Here is a 13,921-nt window from a genome sequence, read left to right as displayed (position 1 = left end):
ATTGTCTCCCGCTGTTGTCAATCAAATCCAATGACGCGCCCATCGTGGGGCGGGGCCGAGTCATACACTTGACGCTATGGCCGCCCAGTGCATCACACGTGAGCACACCCGCAAGGTAACCCCCTCAGGAGAGACCTTCCTAGAGGGGGTTATCTATTGTGGGGAGGAGCCGGTAAAGCCGCCGTGGGACCCCAGAAGAGGACCATTGGGGCCAATCTATGCAAAACGAACTGCACAGTGAAGGCAAGTATGACATGCTTGTTATTTTTTTTTTTAAATGAACCTTTAGTACCACTTTAATGACACAGGTAGCCCAGACAGACACTAGACACATGGCTACTATGACTCAGAAGTAGTTCCTTGTAGCATGGAGGGCAGAGCAGGGATCTCCAGGTACATGTAAAGATTAAAAACAGTGTAAGTGTAGTATTAAAAACAGTAGGATTTATTAAGAAAAAACACTCAAAGCTAGTGAACCCACAAATGTGGTCTTCTACTATTGTATGGCAGCTCTGGCCATAGAAAACAGTGTTATCTGTAATAGAGAAAGACTGTGAAGCCTTGTGGGGAACCAACGCCAACTGCTGTCATAAAAAGCCAAGAGTCTAGATGCTGTGCAGGGATGCATGTCTGAGAACCCTCCATTCATCAGCCTACCTTAGAAGGGCTACCTGTATTGGTGCGCATCTTCACTGGTCTCACAATTTGATTATTATTATCATGTCAACGATTCAATTCGATTCCATGATGCATCACGATTACTGCCCATGGTTTTCATCAAAAAAATTCAAGCAGTCAGAAGAACTGCATTTATTTATTTTATCTGTTATTTAAAAAAAAAAAAAAAACACAACACTCCCTGCATGTAGCAAAGTCTAAACACAGCAGACAACAACTTAAAGCGGAGCTCCAGGCTCCCCCAAAATACTACAGAGGAGGTTCAGAGAATGCAGACATACTAAAAGAGGGAAAAAGTATTTGACCCCCTGCTGATTTTGTACGTTTGCCCACTGACAAAGAAATGATTAGTCTATAAATTTAATGGTAGGTTTATTTTAACAGTGAGAACAACAAAAAAAACTAATTTCAAAAAAGTTATAAATTGATTTGCATTTTATTGAGCGAAATAAGTATTTGACCCCTTTGCAAAACATGACTTAGTACTCGGGTGGCAAAACCCTTGTTGGCAATCACAGAGGTCAGCTGTTTCTTGCAGTTGGGCACACATCTCAGGAGGGATTTTGTCCCACTCCTTTTTGCAGATCCTCTACAAGTCATTAAGGTTTCGAGGCTGACGTTTAGCAACATGAACCAACACAAAAAATTCTATGGGATTAAGGTCTGGAGACTGGCTATGCCACTTCAGGACCTTAATGTGCCTCTTCTTGAGCCACTCCTTTGTTGCCTTGGCTGCATGTTTTGGTCATTGTCATGCTAGAATACTCATCAACAACCCATTTTCAATGCCCTGGCTGAGGAAATTAGGTTTTCACCCAAGATTTGATGGTACATGGTCAATCATCCCTTTTGATGCAGTGAAGTTGTCCTGTCCCCTTAGCAGAAAAACACCCTCAAAGCATAATGCTTCTACCTCCATGTTTGATGGTGGGGATGGTGTTCTTGGTTTCATAGGCAGCATTCCACCTCCTCCAAACACGGCGCGTTGAGTTGATGCCAAAAAGCTTGATTTTGGTCTAATCTGACCACAACACTTTCACCCAGTTCTAATGTGAATCATTCAGATGTTCATTAGCAAACTTCATAGGGGCCTGTACATGTGCTTTCATGAACAGGGGGACCTTGCATCCGCTTCAGGATTTCAGTCCTTTGCGGTGTAGTGTGTTACCAATTGTTAACTTGGTGACTATGGTCCCAGCTGTCTTGTGATCATTGACAAGATTCTCCCATGTAGTTCTGGGCTGCGATTCCTCACCGTTCTCATGATCATTGAAACTCCACGAGGTGAGATCTTGCATATCTTGCACAATTATTTTGTGTTTCTTTCATTTGCGAATAATCGCACCAACTGTTATCATCCTCTCACCAAGCTGCTTGGCAATGGTCTTGTAGCCTATTCAAGCCTTGTGTAGGTCTACAATCTTGTCCCTGACATCCTTGGACAGCTGTTTGGTCTTGGCCATGGTAAAGAGACTGGAATCTGACTGATTGATTGCTTCTGTGGACAGGTGTCTTTTATGCAGGTAACAAGCTGAGATTAGGAGCACTCCCTTTAGGAGAATTCTAATCTAAGCTCATTACCTGTATATAAAAAAGACACCTGGGAGCCAGAAATCTTGCTGATTGATGGGGGATGAAATACTTATTTCACTCATTAAAATGCAAATCAATGTATAACTTTTTTAAATGTGTTTTTTTTCTGGCTATTTTTGTTGTTATTCTGTCTCTCACTGTTAAAATAAACTTACCATTAAAATGATGGACTGATCATTTCTTTGTCAGTGGGCAAACTCAGCAGAGAATCAAATACAGAGAATGCAGACATACTACAGGGTCAGAGACTGCAGGCATGACACGACACAAGAGAGGGTCAGAGACTTCAGGCATGATACAAGAGAGGGTCAGAGACTGCAGGCATAATAAAAGAGAGGGTCAGAGACTGCAGACATGATACAAGAGAAGGCCAGAGACTTCAGGCATGATACAAGAGAGGGTCAGAGACTGCAGACATGATACAAGAGAAGGTCAGAGATTGCAGACATGATACGAGAGAGGGTCAGAGATTGCAGACATGATACAAGAGAGGGTCAGAGACTGCAGACCTACTAAAGGAGATAGTTAGAGTCTGAAGACATACTAAAAGAGGGCAAGAGAATGCAGAGATACTACAGGAGGCAGTCAGCAGGTAAGTGTAATATATTTTTTATTTTAAAGAAAACATAATAATACCCTTTAGTGTCACTTTAACAAATCACACTATAATAATAATAAACATATTCCCCTGGAAGTAGGGATGCACCGATACCGGTATCGGTGACGATACTAGTCATTTCAGCAAGTTTCGGACTTGTGAAAATGCTCAGATACCGGAAACAGCCCTGTCCTCCTGCGGAAACTTCTCGGCTCTCGCGGCCGCCCCCCCCCCCCTTGTTACTTTGCCTGTGTGAAGGCCAGGAGCAACAGGCACGCAATGACTTCCTGGTACAGGAGATTAAAGCAAGGTAACTGGCGGAGGCGGAACACTAATGCTACCAGTCCTGAAGCAGGGGTCTGACCAGTGACGTGACTCGTGAGAAGAGACAAGTGTCACGAGTCATGAGAAAAAGAAGGGGAACCCTACCCTCCTCTGACTGTCTCCTGTACCATGCCTGCAGTCCCTAACTGTCTCCTGTACCATGCCTGCAGTCCCTGACTGTCTCCTGAACCATGCCTGCAGTCCCTGACTGTCTCCTATACCATGCCTGCAGTCCCTGACTGTCTCCTGTACCATGCCTGCAGTCCCTGACTGTCTCCTGTACCCTGCCTGCAGTCCCTGACTGTCTCCTGTACTATGCCTGCAGTCCCTGACTGTCTCCTGTACCATGCCTGCAGTCACTTCTGCCTGTTGCCTTCTCCTTCCCTGTACCAGCTATCACCCCTGCCCCCATGTTCCAATAACCCTGCTATCCCCATCCTCTTCCCCCCAGTGACCACAGCCTTTTCCATCCCAACTCTCCCACCCCACAATCCCTATTTCACCCCACCCTCAACCACGCCACCTCCCAAACCACCCCTCTTCCTAGGCGATAGGTATCGGTAATTGGTATTGGCGAGTACCTGAGGTAAAGTTTTTGAATTAAAAAATAAGTAAGCCTAACAGTAAAGGCGAATATATTTCTATATTGTGAAAGATAATGTTACGCCTAGTAAACGGATACCAAACATTTCAAAACTTAAAAATTGTGCCCGCTCATGGAATGGTGACAAACTTTGGCACTTAAAAATCTCCATTGGTGACGTTTAAAAATCTCTACAGGTTACCAGTTTTGAGTCATAGAGGAGGCCTAGAATTATGTCTCTCGCTCTAACAATCGTAGTGATACCTCACATGTGTAGTTTAAACACCGTTTTCATATGCGGGTGCGACTTACGTATGCATTTGTTTCTGCGTGCGAGCTCGGCGAAACGCTGAATGTTTTTTTTTTTCCTTCCTGTTTTTTTGGGTCACTTTTATTTATATTACATGGAATGTAAACATCCCTTGTAATAAAAAAAAAGTAAGACAGGACCTCTTTAACTGGTTGCCGACCAGCCGCCGTCGTTTTATGGCGGCAGGTCGGCTGCCCTGCGTGAGAGCTCGTAGTATAACTTCGGCTCTCGCACAGGCCACTAGGGGCGCGTGCGCACGCCCCCCGCTCGCCCCTCAACTCCCGTGCACGTGCCCGGCGGGCGCGATCGCAGCTACAGGCATCATTCAGATATCACCGTCTTCAGCCGGCGATTCTCTGCACGATAAGAATGATCAAAGTGGCAGTTCCGCCGCTTGATTGTTTCTTATAGGCAGCGGGAGGGGACGTTTCCCCCCCCTCTCGCCGCCATCCGGTGCTTCTCCGGGCTCTCCCGTGCCATCGGGGGGCCCGAAGAACGAATCGGTGGGCACTGGCTGGGAAGAATAGAGATGACTGGTGACCAGATGGTCACCAGTCATCTCTATGACCGTCAGAGGCCCAGGCGCGACGTTACGCCTGGGTACCCAGAAGTAAACAAAGCCGCAATCGCGGCTGTAGGCATAAGATCAGTGAATTTTTTTTCATGCTCTCATGCTTGTAAGCCTGGAGGAGAGATGTGGGGTGCAGTCCTTGATAGCTGTGAGTAATAAGTGATGAGAAACCAGGAAATCCAATATTTCAGAGAAGAGCAAGCTTCGGTGCGCACACCTCTAGTGGTATGGAATGCTCACCTCAAGGCCATAGCACGGATAGCCTGGATACCACTCAGGGTGTACTCAAAGATCCAGCAGGATGAGGGCTAGATGTAATCTCCACATTAAATGACCATATTGGAAGAAACAAGAAAAAGATATGGCGTAATACTGGAAGCAAGGGTCTAAAAAACGATCAATCACATGCACATGCACTCACATGGAGGCCGTGAGCAGTGGGCCTATCTCCTACGAACGACGAGTTCGTGCGACCCAGTCTGTGATCTTGATTGTATGCTGATCCTCTCTCTTTGGCCTCCACCTAAACATCCACGGATACTGGCACTAAATGCTCAGCAGGTATAGATGGGCAAAGAGAGAAGAAGGCACATAGTACAGCTCCGCTTCAAAAGGTATTTAATATAAAAACATATAAAAAACTCACATTTAAAATGTCAGAAATATCCAAACAAAACGAGCAGCGAGCTCATATCTCTCTCTTCAGAGTGTGTGAGGTCTGGTACTTCCTGTCCTTACTAGTGGCGTCATGCTGCTTACATATTCCTTTGAATTTGCACATTAACTACCTTTCTTTTTGTACAGTTCTTTGTAAGCAGTGTAAACAGTATGTTTACACTACCTTTACTACTCCTGTACGACTGTGATAGGAGGTTGTTTTGAACTAATTTTACTACTTTTATTTTTATTTCTTATTCATGGGACTGAATTTCTTTATCTCACTCTAGGCAATTGTTTAGTCACATCGCTGTTCCTTACCTTGTACAATTTATGTGTATTTTGTGGTTCTCTAAGACAGTGTATACCTGCATTGCTTCAAAATGTTAATGATTCCAATGCATTTTCTTTTGTATGACTTGCAAAAACGTATAAATAAACAATTTTTTTTAAAAAGGCGTGTGCAACAATTCTAGCACTAGACCTCCTCTGTAACTCGAAAATAGTAACCTGTAAAAAAAATGCAAAGCGTCGCCTATGGAGATTTTGAAGTACCGAAGTTTGGCGCCATTCCATGAGTGTGCAATTTTAAAGCATGACATGTTAGGTATCTATTTACTCTACGTAACATCATCTTTCACATTATATAAAAAAATTGGACTATCTTTACAGTTTTGTTATTTTTTAATTCATAAAACCATTTTTTCCCCAAAAAAGGCATTTGAAAAATGATTGCGCAAATACTGTGCGAGAAAAAAAGTTGCAATGACCGCCATTTTATTCCCTAGGGTGTTTGCTAAAAAAATATATATAATGTTTGGGGGTTCTGATTAATTTTCTAGCAAAAAAATTTTGATTTTTACATGAAGGAGAGAAGTGCCAAAATAGGCTCGGTGGACAAGTGGTTAAAGGAGAAGTATGGGATAGGTTAAATAATTAGCAAATCTTACTATCATAACAAAGCAGCTGTTCTTTCCTCCCTGTTTTTTTTTTTTGTACCAGCAGGCGCACTTCACGCAGGTCTATTTTTATGTTTGAAAGTTCAGAGGGGGTGGATAAAACTTCAGCAATCCACCCCCTCACCCCATGCTTACTGCATAAGCACACATTAGGGCAAATTAATGTGAGCATGTTGGTCACATGGCTTTGTTTCCATGGTAATATGACCTCAAACAGGAAAGAGGCAAGATGGTAAACATTTTGCCATCTCCTCCACTGCTGGGACCGAAGTGGCATACGCATGCCTGGAACGCAAGAGAACAGAGTTGGAAGCTTTGGAGAAACAATGTGAGACTTCAGCTCCCAGACACAACAGCTGTATCCCTGAACCAAGGTCAGTACACCGTGCCTAACATTTTTCAAGACAATATCTCTCAGTACACCAGGATTTTGCACCTCAGGAAACTCTGGACACCTGTATGTAGATAACAGACAATATACCTTACCATGGGGCTAGTTCGGGCGTCACTAAATGGCAACCAAGCTGGTAAATTTCTGGCTCAAAGACTGAAAGACCGTAAGTCCCAAGTATAATTCCCTTCCCGATTAATCCTACAGATAAGAGTAAAATTCTTAACCCAAAGGACATAGCAAACTCTTTTGCCGATTATTACTCTTCTCTGTATAACCTCAAGGAGGACCCTCATACCCCACAACCTACAGACGACGCTATTCAAAACTTCCTGGCAGATCTTACGCTTTCCTCCTTGTCAAAAGAACAACATCTCTTAATGCTCCTATCACCGAATCTGAGATTCAGAAAGTGATTAATACCCTTTCCTGCGGTAAGTTCCCGGGCACTGATGGCCTAACGACTATTAAAAAATCTTTCAAAATACTCTCTCCCCAACACTGAAGTTGATCTACTCTGCAGCAATGTCCTCTGCCTTGTTTCCTTTTGAAATGCTTAAAACATATGTGGTTACCATTTCAAAACCAGGTAAAGAACCTACTCTCTCAGACATATTCAGACCCATCTCGTTATTAAACTCTATGCTAAGATCATAGCTCACAAGCTCCTCACCATCTTAAATCAAACCTGATCAGACAGGATTCACTTCAGGAAGGCAGGCATTGGATGCCACAAGGAGAGTTATCAATATTATAAAATACGTCAGGGTTTGTTGAATTCCTTCTCTGCTCCTCTCTCTGGATGCGGAGAAGGAATTCGACAGAATTCACTGGGGCTACAGGACACATACTCTCAAAAAAATTGGCTTCACTGGACCTATTCTGTCCACTATCTTAGCTCTTTACTCATCTCCAAGTGCACAAGTATACACATCAAACATGCTATCCCACCCCCTTCTCCATAACCAATGGTACAAGGCAGGGATGCCCTCTATCTTCCTCGATCTTCAACCTTCTGATTGAAACTTTAGCTAAGAAAATAAGAGCACACCCAGGTATACCAGGCTTCCCCATGCAAAATAGATCCCATAACATAAACCTATTTGCTGATATTATCCCATTTCTAACTTCGCCATCTCTATCTCAACCCCATGCACATATCACCCTCACCCAATTCAGTGAGATATACTACTACAAGGTTAACTGCACAAAAATTGCTCATTCTAGGACTGGGCATCTCTCCCGACACACAATCCCATTTGCAAAAGACTTTGCGGTACACCTGGAGCAACGTTAGCATACCCTACTTGGGATTACAAATAACAGCGGACTCCTCAAACCTAGAAGATGCCGACTACATCCCCCTGATAGACAAAATAACTAAAGAAACTAAAAAAATAGCTAAGTGGAACTATCCTGGTCTGGTCGCCTAGTATCATTTAAAATGCTCATACTCCCTCAAATACTGTACATACTTAGAACACTCCCAATCCCACATCTTACATCACTAAACGCTCTACTCCAACAATTTATCTGGAAATCCAAAACGCTCTAGATGTTCTAAAGCCCTCCTGATTAAACATAGATTGGTACAACAAAAGGTATCAATTGGATTGCTAATTTGTATGATAGCAATACTCTCCAACCATTCGATGTACTCATGAGAGAATTTAACCTCCTAACTACTGACGCCTACAAATACCTCCAAAGATACCATTTCTTAAGATCTTTAAAGAACCACCAAAAAAATTCAACACAAACTTACTTTTAACAAATCACGTCCTTACCAGAAATAGGAATCGGATCTTGATATAACCTTTACAACCTCCCAATTAGGGATGAGCCAAACACACCCCCTCCCGTTTGGTTCGCACCAGAACCTTCGAACGGACCGAGCGTTCGCGCGAACATTTAGAACCCCATTGAAGTCTATGGGACTCCAACGTTCGAATTCAAAAGTGCTCATTTTAATATGCAAGTTATTGTTGTAAAACGGGTTTGAGAACCCGGGTCTTGCCCCAGGGAACATGTATCAATGGGAAAAAAAAAGATTTAAAAACGGTAGTTTTTTCTGGAGCAGTGATTTTAACCACTTAAGACCCGGACCTTTAGGCAGCTAAAGGACCCGGCCAGTTTTTGCGATTCGGCACTGCGTTGCTTTAACTGACAATTGCGCGGTCGTGCAACGTGGCTCCCAAACAAAATTGGCGTCCTTTTTTTCCCACAAATAGAGTTTTCTTTTGGTGGTATTTGATCACCTCTGCATTTTTTTTTGCGCTATAAACAAAAATAGAGCGACAATTTAGAAAAAAAATGCAATATTTTTTACTTTTTGCTATAATAAATATCCCCCAAAAATATTTAAAAATTTATTTTTCCTCAGTTTAGGCCGATACATATTCTGCTACCTATTTTTGGTTAAAAAAAAAAAAAATCGTGATAAGCGTTTATCGGTTGGTTTGCGCAAAATTTATAGCGTTTACAAAATAGGGGATAGTTTTATTGCATTTTTATTATTATTTTTTTTACTACTAATGGCGGTGATCAGTGATTTTTTTCGTGACCGACATTATGGTGGACACTTCGGACAATTTTGACACATTTTTGGGACCATTGTCATTTTCACAGCAAAAAATGCATTTAAAATGCATTGTTTACTGTGAAAATGACAATTGCAGTTTGGGAGTTAACCATAAGGGGGCGCTGAAGGGGTTATGTATGACCTCATCTGTGTTTCTAACTGTAGGGGGTGTGGCTGTAGGTGTGACGTCATTGATTGTCATTGATTGTGACTCCCTATATAAGGGAACACACGATCGATGACGACGCCACAGTGAAGAACGGGGAAGCTGTGTTTACACACAGCTCTCCCCGTTCTTCAGCTCCGGGGACCGATCGCGGGACTCCAGCGGCGATCGGGCCCGCGGTCCCGGAGCGTCGGACCGGGTCGCAGGAGCGAGCCGCGGGCGTTTCTATAAGAAAAAAGTAATTTAAAACTGCTTGCAGCTTTAATGTAATGTCTGCAATATGGATGAAAATCATTGAGAAAAATAGCATGGGTTTCCCCGCCCCCCTCCCCCCCAGGTCATTACCAGACCCTTTGGCCCTATATACTTTTAACAGCAGTATACAGGCGGTGCAAACAAGACAGGGACTGTAGGTTTGTTAAGTATAATCTGTTTGTAATTTTGAACTAGTACTTTTTTAAAGTGTAGCTCCAGCCAGAAAATATAATTTTTTTATCTTTTTGGAAAACATAGAGAGGGGTTATCACCCCTGTAACATTTGTTTTGCTGTCTGTTTGCATATTTTCAGAAGATTGCACCTCACTTTCTGTCCCAATGACAAATTATTTTTTGAAAATTTTGTTTTTTTGGTGCCCCTCGGCCTCCTGACTGTTTAAAAAAAAAAAAAAAAATCACAAAAATAAAAATGCATACTAACAAAAGCACCATGCGTTTTGATGCAGCGGCATTAAAAAGTGTAATTAAAAAAAGGCCCATGCACTTTGGTGTTATTGAGGGGTGGCAGGCAGTTAATTCTCAAATTAATAGGCTATTCTGCAGCAAGGCACATACTCTGCGTGTAAATAAAATAAAATAAAAAAAAAATCACAAAAATGCATGCTAACAAAAGCACCATGCATTTTTTCAAGAATCGTGAGAATCGTCATCATTCTAAGCAAAAGAATTGTGATTCTCATTTTTCCCAGAATCGTGCAGCTCTACTGCCTTTAGGAATTAATATGACAAACACCAGCAAATCTATTGACGTAGCTTTAGGTGCACACAGTACAGAGGACACAGACAGTACACCACGTGAAAAAACTGCAGCTAGCACAATCACCTGCCTGCCTGTCAGTAAATTAGGAAGAGCTGATCTTGCTAAACTATACAGTGTATAAATATATATACACACACACACACACACAACACCTGGGATGCATATATATCTATCCTCTACACACTAATTCTAACTGACTAGCCTGCCTGCCTGCTCTATCTACCTGCAAAAAATGACACTCTCTCTCTGTCTCTCTCCGTTCTCTCTTAACCACCGCAACACACTACACAAGGCCGACCTGCAGGCGGCCTTTTATAGTGTGGGGCGTGTACTAAACCCCCTGAGCCATAATTGGCCAAATTATGTTCATTTATGGCTCTCCGTTTTTTGTGTGCTGTGATTGACCAAGCATGCGGGTCATAGTGCATGCTTGGCCAATCATCAGCCAGCAATGCACTGCGATGCCGCAGTGAATTATTGGCCGTGACACGCCACTCGAATTTGGCGCGAACGGCCCAAAACATTCGTAATGCGACGCACGATCCAACATACGACGTTCGAGTCGAACATGAGTTCGACTCGAATACAAAGCTCATCCCTACTCCCAATGGCAATCTGCATTCAAGGCAATATATAAAGCATCAAAATGTGTAAATCACTGGGAACTCTCAAGGAATAGCCCTAAAGATGTCCAAATTCGCTCGGTCTAACTCCCCACTATGCAGGAGGGATTGTGGGCGGTGGGGAATATCCTACACATGTTTTGGACCTGTAAACACCTAACAGGCCCGGAGGGCCTGGCCATTGCATTGCACAATGGCCACTTTTCACTCTCCTCTCTACTTCCTTCCTCCCCCACTTTATTTTATTTATTCCTTTTGTGTGTCACTTTTTGTACTTTTGTGTTTGTACATGGTTTGTTGCACTGTGTGACTGGTAGGGTGTAGGTCCTCGGGCCTGCCCTGAAAGTTTTGGAGGGGGTGGACATGGCCTTCTGGCTTAGTTTGCCCTCTCTCATGGGGTCTCCCTTTGGGGGAGCCCGACCTAGTCCTTGGGTGGGTCTGTTTTGGCAGACCCTCCAGAGAAAGGGGTCCATCTGGTTTTGGCCAGATGGACCAAGTGTAAGTACCCTTGTCCCCGTCTGGAGCCTAACGCCAAGGGGGATTCAGGGCAAGGCCCTCTGATTTTAGAGGGCTTGTGTACACCCGTTGCACATTTTTGTGTCACCTCTTTATGTTGTGCACATTTTTTTGGCACCGGTGAAGTTTGAGTGTGTTTCACATGCCATGGGTTTTCGAAAAAACAAAAACAAGCACCCAACTAGTTTCTGGAATAGCATACTCTGATCCATTTCAAATATTACAGGTGTCTTTACATCACCAGATCCTAGTAATGGCAATGCTAAACCTAAATATTGAGAACGTCCCTCCCTGTCAGTGACAGTAGTCACTCATATCCTATTAGCAACCAGATCACTAATTACGAAATACTGGAAATCCAATAGAGTACACTATGTATCTGAAGCGCTAGAAATCACACACACACACACACACAATATGTCTATGAATCTTTACTGGTCAACAAAGGAGGTAACAGAAAACACTTTGATGCACACTGGCAAATATGGTCTGTTTGGTTTAAGGTAGACTAACCTATATTACTGATAACTTTCTTTCCTCAATAAGCTTCCCAATACTTACCCAACGGTCAATTACTGTACATCTCTTTGTTGTTGTTGTTTTTACTTTAATTTTATTTATCCTTTGCTTTACCAAACTTTTATTATTTGTAACTTCCATTATACAATACCACTGTTCCTAGATAATATACTGGGTTATTCTTGAGGGTTGGCCTACGATTGATTGCACCTGACACATCTGAGCTATCTATAGTCAACTTTGTCAACCTATGTGATCTTAAAGTTCAGGTCTTATATTTGTATTCTCTGTACTATTTTGTACTGTGAAAACCTTTTCCAATAAAAACATTGCTGCTCATCTACATCTAAAGACCATGTGGACACAAGACTTCTGGCAATATGTTCTGTAGATGTAAAACTTTTTGGAAAATGGTCAAGAACTGAAACTCGAGACAGTCGGTCATGCAGCAAGACCACTACCCTCAATACACAAGTTGATCTACCAAAGCAGAAGAAAGTTAAATGTTTTGGTATGGGTGTGTCTAAACCCTGACTTTAGTTCTATAGTAACATTGGGGAAAATCTTAAACTAGCAAGAAGCCCACTAACAAACCAGAGTTGAAGCCAGTGTGAGGCCGCGTACACACAGTCGGACAAAACCGATGAGAATGGACCGAGGTTCAGTTTCATCGGTCCAAACGGACGGTGTGTATAGTCCATCGGTCTGTTGTCCTTCGGTCCAAAATTTTAAAACATGCTTCAAAATTGAACAGATGGCCCGCTGCTCGATCGGTCTAAACCGATGGTTAGTACAGAAAAGCATTGGTTCAAAACCCGGGCATGCTCAGAATCAAGTCGACGCATGCTTGGAAGCATTGAACTTCGTTTTATCCAGCACGTCGTGTGTTTGACGTCACCGCGTTCTGACCCGATCGGTTTTTGGAACGATGGCGTGTATGCACATCAGACCATCAGGCCACTTCAGCGGTGAACCGATGGAAATGACCCGTCAGACCATTCTCATCGGTTTGGAACGACCGTGTGTACGCGGCCTAAAGCTGGTCATACTCTATACAAACCTAATTGTATTGTACAACCTCTGCGCAATCAAAGACAATGTAATATGAAGACAAACAAATATTCTGTTCAGTTTTTATCTAGTCAGGCAGGCCCCTTCATGGCTGTTAGATCTGAAGGAGACTGTACAATCTACAATCACATTATACAGCCAGCTTTAAAGAGGTTGTAAAGGTTTGTTTTTTATTTTCTAAATAGGTTCCTTTAAGCTAGTTCATTCGATTTTCCTTCTAAATGTTTTTTTTCTTTGTCTGAATTTCTCACCTCCTGTTTCTCCTCAGTAAGCTTGCCCCCATCATCCTAACCGTTCTGGCTGGGGGTTAGTCAGCGTGCTCCCCCCTCCCTTGCGGGGAGACGGGCGAGCACGCTGATTACCCCCAGCCAGAACGGCTTGGATGATGGGGGCAAGCTTACTGAGGAGAAACAGGAAGTGAGAAATTCAGACAAAGAAAAAAAAACATTTAGAAGGGAAATCGAAGGAAAAGATAAGTGAACTAGCTTAAAGGAACCAATTTAGAAAATAAAAAACAAACCTTTAAGGACTGGCCAACATTAACTAGAAACATTTAGTTGCTTTTATATAGTTACATAGTAGGTGAGGTTGGAAAAAAGACAAGTCCATCAAGACCAACCTATGTAAATGGGGGGCAAACCCATTATGGTGCACAAATGTTTGCTACACACATGTTCAAAAAGGTTGGATTATTGAACATACTATTATTAAGAAATACAGTAAATTAAACACTTACTATTATTAA

At 42.7% G+C, this 13,921-nt stretch overlaps 1 long non-coding RNA gene across 2 annotated transcripts in view; it reads right to left on the bottom strand.

The window, feature by feature from the left end:
- The window catches only part of LOC120920187, a 57,004-nt gene that overhangs the window by 19,402 nt on the left and 23,681 nt on the right, over positions 1–13,921 (bottom strand). The gene's annotated exons all lie outside the window — the stretch shown is intronic.

Source organism: Rana temporaria, chromosome 13 (assembly GCF_905171775.1).
Source record: "Rana temporaria chromosome 13, aRanTem1.1, whole genome shotgun sequence".
NCBI classification, from domain to species: Eukaryota; Metazoa; Chordata; class Amphibia; order Anura; family Ranidae; genus Rana; species Rana temporaria.
Note: the sequence above shows the minus strand (reverse complement) of the source record. Positions and strands in the feature narration are given on the sequence as shown.